Source organism: Citrus sinensis, chromosome 3 (assembly GCF_022201045.2).
Source record: "Citrus sinensis cultivar Valencia sweet orange chromosome 3, DVS_A1.0, whole genome shotgun sequence".
Classification (NCBI taxonomy): domain Eukaryota; kingdom Viridiplantae; phylum Streptophyta; class Magnoliopsida; order Sapindales; family Rutaceae; genus Citrus; species Citrus sinensis.
This window is the reverse complement of record NC_068558.1, coordinates 25,473,898-25,480,245: the sequence shown is the minus strand read 5'-3', so window position 1 is coordinate 25,480,245 and position 6,348 is coordinate 25,473,898. Positions and strand designations below refer to the sequence as shown.

At 33.7% G+C, this 6,348-nt stretch overlaps 1 non-coding gene across 1 annotated transcript; it reads left to right on the top strand.

Moving 5' to 3' along the window:
• The first annotated feature begins 285 nt into the window (after nt 1-285).
• LOC127901655 (small nucleolar RNA R71) lies at nt 286-389 on the top strand. The gene has a single exon (XR_008053899.1). It is a non-coding gene; the product is annotated as a small nucleolar RNA R71 (small nucleolar RNA).
• The last annotated feature ends 5,959 nt before the right edge of the window (nt 390-6,348 follow it).

The window sequence follows — 6,348 nt, the reverse complement described above, 5'->3', positions numbered from 1 at the left end:
GTCGTTAACGATGCTATTTGTCGAGAGAGACCTTCAACCATCTCCTTGACTTCTTTGATTCCCGAAGTTGACTCGCCAATGTGAGCCTTATTCACTCCCTTAATTCTTTTAGTATTTCTGAGCGATTGACTCCGTTGTTGGGAATTATCCGCTTGTCGCTGGAAGAATTCTCAAATCTCTGATGCACTTTTTGACATTAGCTCTCCTCCACTTGTTGCCATTAGCCAGTCTTGCACATTTGGTAATAATTCCTCCAAAAAGTATTGGCATTGGTGCCATTTCTCGTACCCATAATGTGGACACTTCAAGAGTAGCCCATTGAATCGCTCCCATGTTTCGAAAAACTGTTCGTCTTCTCTCTGGGTAAACTCTGAAATTTCTCTGCGAATAGCATTGGTTTTATGCACTGGGAAATATTTATTCAAAAATTTCATTACCATTTGTTCCCATGATGTAATACTTTTAGCAGGCAAAGTATTTAACCATGAACGAGCTCTATCTTTTAAAGAAAATGGGAATAATCTAAGTTTAACATCATCGTCTGAAAAATTCTCATATTTAAAAATTTGACAAACAACATGAAAATCATTCAAATGATTATATGGGTCCTCATTTTCTAAGCCATAGAATGTTGGGAGACAATTTAGCACACTAGGTATTAATTCAAAACTCCTAGCAGCTACATTTGGGTATCTTATGCAAGATGTGCTCAAATTAGCTAAGGGACTGAAGTAGTCCTTAAATGGCCTCTCCTTTGGTGGTGGTTGTTGTTGCAAATCCATTTCACTTTTATATTTAATGTGTTTGTGTGTGCGCAATATTTTTTCAAGTTCAAGTTCTATAGGCTCAAGATTAGGCAATAATGGCCTTCGACCATGCATGCAAAGAACACAAAATAAATAGGAACAAAACAAATAAAAATAAAGAAGAATGAGAAATTACGGTACTAACCTTATCACGCTGTTAAAACCTTTCTATAAAAACACACTAAAAAAAATACGTGAAATAAATTAACTAAAAATAAATTAATAAAATAAACAAAAAAAATTACAAAGAAAATAACTTAAAAATTAAATTGCGGAATTGTAAAGAATAGAGAAAGAAAAGAAATTATTACCTCTGAATGTAGATTCACTTTTTTTTAATAAGAAAAAAAAATACAAGAAAACAAATAAAAAAATTATTCACAAAAATTAATTCTACGAATTAAAATAACTTACCTCCTCGGCAACGGCGCCAAAAACTTGTTGTACAAATTTTATTGAACTTGCAAGTGCACGAATCTATTGTAGAATAGATCAATGGTGACGAGTGTCAATCCCACGAAGAGGTGGGTTTTAATTGTGTGTAGAATTAATTTTCTAAATGGGTGGTTGGATTTGTGGTGAAAGTGACTTAGATTATCCTAAAATTGGAATTGAAATGGCGAAAATATATTGAAGAGAAATCTATTGAAATGACGTACTTGGGTATCTGGATCCGTATCAACATGCACCATAGGCTAAATATTTCTTATTAATGCGAATTAAATCATGAGGGGGGATTCCACACCTCATGAACCACGCTCTAATAATATGGTGCTAAGGGTTTATCGTGCCAAATAATAATAACCTTGTACTAGGGAGCCGGTGAAATCAATGTGGTATCTAGACAAGATTATTATAATTTATCGAAGAGAAGTCAAAACATCGACAAAAACTAGAGGGGAAGAGAAAATAAATTTACCAAATAAAGCCCATGACACATGTTGAGACTTCACTTTCAACCCAAGCTTGAAAGAAAATTAGCTACTCATAATTGAACTAGGGGTAAAATAGAAATTTATTAAAATACGTAAAAAATACAAGATGGAGAAAGAATTACAAAAAATGGAGTCCAAAAATGGATTCAGAGATGCCAAATTAGGGGGGGAGAGCCCCTTTTTTATAGATACATTGAGTAAATCATGGCCATCGGATCAAAAACATTTCGGACGCTCAGGATTGCGCCACGTCATCAGTCAACCGTACGCGGTTTGAGCACGTGGTTTGAACAGTAACACGGTTTGACCTGGCTTGAACAGTGATATGGTTTGGTTGAAAATAATCCTATGTAATGCATGTACCGTACGCGAGATTTTTGGTCCATTGATATGCTGCCACGTCATCGATCAACAGTACATAAGAATTTTAGTCCAACAGGATTGTGACACCTCATCAGTCAATGCCACATCATCGGTCAATATCACGTCATCATTCCGTCTATGTGAACAGTGTCGTGAACACTAACATAAACAATACCGTACATGTGAATAGTACCGTACATGTGAACAATGACATTTTCCTTTTATGCTCCTCCTAAGGTTTTCGACTGTCCTGAGTTCAAAAGTGATGTCTGTTTTGCCGTCTGATTTCTCGTTCATTGTGAAATAACCATGATGCCCCTAAAATACATAAAATATTTAATTATAATACAACACACATAATTACATAAAAGTAAGGGTGTTAGTAAAACTTGAAGTGTAAAATGACGATTTTCTTCTTTATAAATATACATTTTCTAACACTCAGCAGTGAGCAAAATGTGGAGATCTAAACATGATCTTCTGAGCTTGTGGCATAGTGGCATGGTGGATGTTTCGCAACCTGATGAAGCTCGTTAGGGTCTCGTATGGTATGGGTCTTAGAATTTGAGCAATGTTGTTAGGATTTCCCATGGCATGGACCCTTGAATTTTAGGGCTCGAAGGGGAATTTTTTAGAGGTACGAAGAAGAAGAAGGATCTTGCCATAGAGATGAGGCGGCTGGCCATAGAATTAGAAGTTAGGGAATTTTATGTTTATGTTGATTTTAGGGTTTTTTCTTTTGCTTTATATTGTTGTTATTTTAATATGATAATTTGAACATTTTCAACATAAACTAAAATACAAATTTGGCTTGGTGGTTTGTTGTTTGAACATAAACCACTTTAGTTTTGAGGTCTTAGGTTCGAGTAGCAACTAAAACAAAAATAGACTTTTTTTTTGTTGTTTCTGATACCTTAGTGTCGATAATCTCTGATGTTTAATCTACAAACACCATAAAATTAGTAATTTGTGACACTTGTCTATTAAACACAGAAAATGACCCAAATATATGTAACTACTGATACTTTGTAGAAAAGTGTCAGAAGACGAGTGATAGTAAAAGGCATTTTTCTAGTAGTGATATTTATTCAAATATTGTGCTGATCAGATTATTAGGAGATGTGTTCCAGAAAATGAAATTCAAAGTGTCATCTCTTTTTGCCACGAACAAGCTTGTGGAGGTCATTTTGTGCTAAAAAGACAGCAACAAAAATTTTACAGTGTGGTTTTTATTGGTCTACTCTTTTTCATGACGCTTATGTTTTCTATTCTTTGTGTGATAGGTGCCAACGCATGGGTAGCATTTCAAAGAGGAATATGATGCCAACTCAATCATATTCTGGTGGTTGAGATCTTCGATGTATGGGGTATTGATTTCATGGGACCTTTTCCTCAATCTTTTAGTTATCAGTATATATTGGTTGCAGTGGACTATGTGTCGAAGTGGGTTGAAGCTATTCCATGCAAAACCAATGATCATAGAATTGTAGTGAAATTCTTGAAAAGTAATATTCTATCTCGTTTTGGTTTCCCTAGAGCAATCATTAGTGATGGCGGTACCCATTTTTGCAATAAACCTTTCAAAACTCTTTTGAACAAATATTCCATTACACATAAGGTTGCCACCCCATACCATCCTCAAACCAGTGGCCAAGTAGAAATTTCTAATAGAGAGATCAAGCAAATTCTGGAAAAAATAGTTAGGTCAGATAGAAAGGATTGGTCTTTGAGACTTGATGATGCATTATGGGCATATAGGACTGCTTTCAAAACACCAATTAGGATGTCGCCTTATAGACTTGTGTATGGAAAAGTGTGTTACCTGCCAGTAAAGTTAGAGCATCGTGCATATTAGGCTATCAAGAAATTTAATTTTCATATGCAGCAAGCTGGTTCCAAGAGAAGATTACAACTAGCAGAACTTGAAGAGATCAGGAATGATGCATATGAGAATACCAAGATTTACAAGCAATGAATGAAAGTATTTCATGACAAGCACATTTTGAGAAAATCATTTACACCAGGTCAGAAAGTACTTTTATACAATTCCCGATTGCATCTTTTTCTAGGTAAGTTATGTTCTCGATGGTCTGGTTCTTTTATAGTTCGTACTGTCTTTCCTTATGGAGCAATTGAGATTGAAAATCCTCAAAATGGTGATTTATTTAAGGTCAATGGTCAAAGATTAAAACCATTTTTAGAGTTAAGAACACCAGAAGTCGAGGAGATACTTTTAAATGATCTTGTTTATCAGGATTAGTTAATTTCATTTTTACATTCTTGTTTTATTTAAAGAGTAGGTTTTCTTTTCTTTGTTTTTTTTTCTTTTCTAGTATTTTTCTTTTCTATCGTTTTCTTTTTATTTATCATTTTCTTTTAAGCTTTTCCAGCCCACCCAGGTGTGCTCTCTCTAACTTTTTCTTTTATTATTTATGTTTTTATTTATTTATTTTCTCATCTTTTTGCATGCATATCTTTTGTTTGTGAAACATTGAGGATAATGTTCCGAATAAGTTTGGGAGTGGGAATAGTGTGTGCTTTGTTTATTAAAAAAAACCAAAAAAAAATCAAAAAATTCAAAAATTCAAAAAAAATTATTTTTTTTGTTTTTATGTGAAAAGCCAGTGATAAGAACTTGATGACAATGAATATAGTTCTTAGAAAGGGTTGAATATTGTCTTAGTTTATACTTGATTCTTGTGTTAATTCATCTTGATTGAGATTCTTTAATCATGAGTACTAATATTAATTCTTTCGTAATTTTGACTTGAAATTTGAGATTGACGCAGTCTGAGTTGAGAATTTTAGATAGAGTAAATGATTGTTTGTCTTGATTCTTATCTCGACAATACAAAATAGTATACACAGACACCAAAGTCAGAAATAGCTATCTATAACCCTTAAGAGTGAAGCTATCCTTGAGTAATTTGGGCCTATGTACCACCAATATGTAGAGGATAATTTACCATGAGAAGAAGACTACCTTAAGGGGTAAAGTGAAAGCTCATGACTATGGTTAAAAAAAAGAAAGAAAGAAAGGAAAAAAATAGAAAAAAAATCAAGTGCATGTGCTAAAAAAAATGCACATAAAAGCCTGTGAAAAAAAAATTGGAGATTAAGATGATAAGATTAATTTGACTTACTCTTTTCTTTGTTTGAGGCGAAGGCTGTTGATATTGATGATTTTGGGAATGGATTTGATTGAATTGATTCCACACACACACTACAAGAATCGAAAGAGAGATGGGATTGACTATTGAATTAAAGTTAGAACTTTGCCAATATTTGACATTTTCTTTGAGCTATATAATTTATGCTATCTTTGAGGCTATTTTCATATTTTATTTAAAGTTTTTTTTGTTTTTTTGTTCTTTTTATTTATTTATTTAAATGATGTTTGTGGGTATTATCACTGAAGTCCTCATGAGACTATAACTCGTCCACTAGGGCCGCCTAGGGGTTTAAAGGTTTGTTGCATACGCTAAATGCAATCGCGATTACCTGCGAAAGTAGTTTAGTTAGGATTTATTTTTTTCGTTACTTTTATTTTTGTTTTTAGTTTTAGTTTTGCTGGAGAACTAGCAAAATCTAAGTTTGGGGGTATTTGATGAGCATAATATATATATATATATAATGTTGTTGTCTCTGCTGAAAGCTCATCCTCCCAAATTGTGCTTTCTCAGCCAACACCTTCAAAGAAAACCTCCGATTGGTTTGATAAAACCCATTTTCAAAATATCCTTTCAATGGAAGATGGATTTTACCATACTGATCCTTTTCAAAGCATTTCAAAGTTTTTTCCCAAAGGCTGGTTTTTCAAACCATGGGATTTAACAAAACCCTAGTCTTATTATCAAAGCATTTTGGAGATAACTGAATCAGTTAAATTCAAACACTTTTTCCTTGACAAAGCCCATCCAGAACCGGCTTATTCCACGGCCACAATCCTAAAAGTATTGAGCCCAAATCAGTGGGGTGACCTACTCCACAATTTTAAAACCTTCCCTTTAAATTTTGAGACCCGTTTACCACATTGTCGGACTTTTTCCTATTGGGATTACCAACAAGCATGGTATAACACCTTGGAAGGAAATAGGATCGAAGGATGGATGTGCTTTCAGCAGAGACAACAACATTTTGGGAAGAGGGTTTTGTAATTTCAATTTAACACTTTTTAAACCAAAGAAAAGAAATCCAACAATCTTATTATGAATTTGTGAATCTTCATAAAGTTCATATATTAT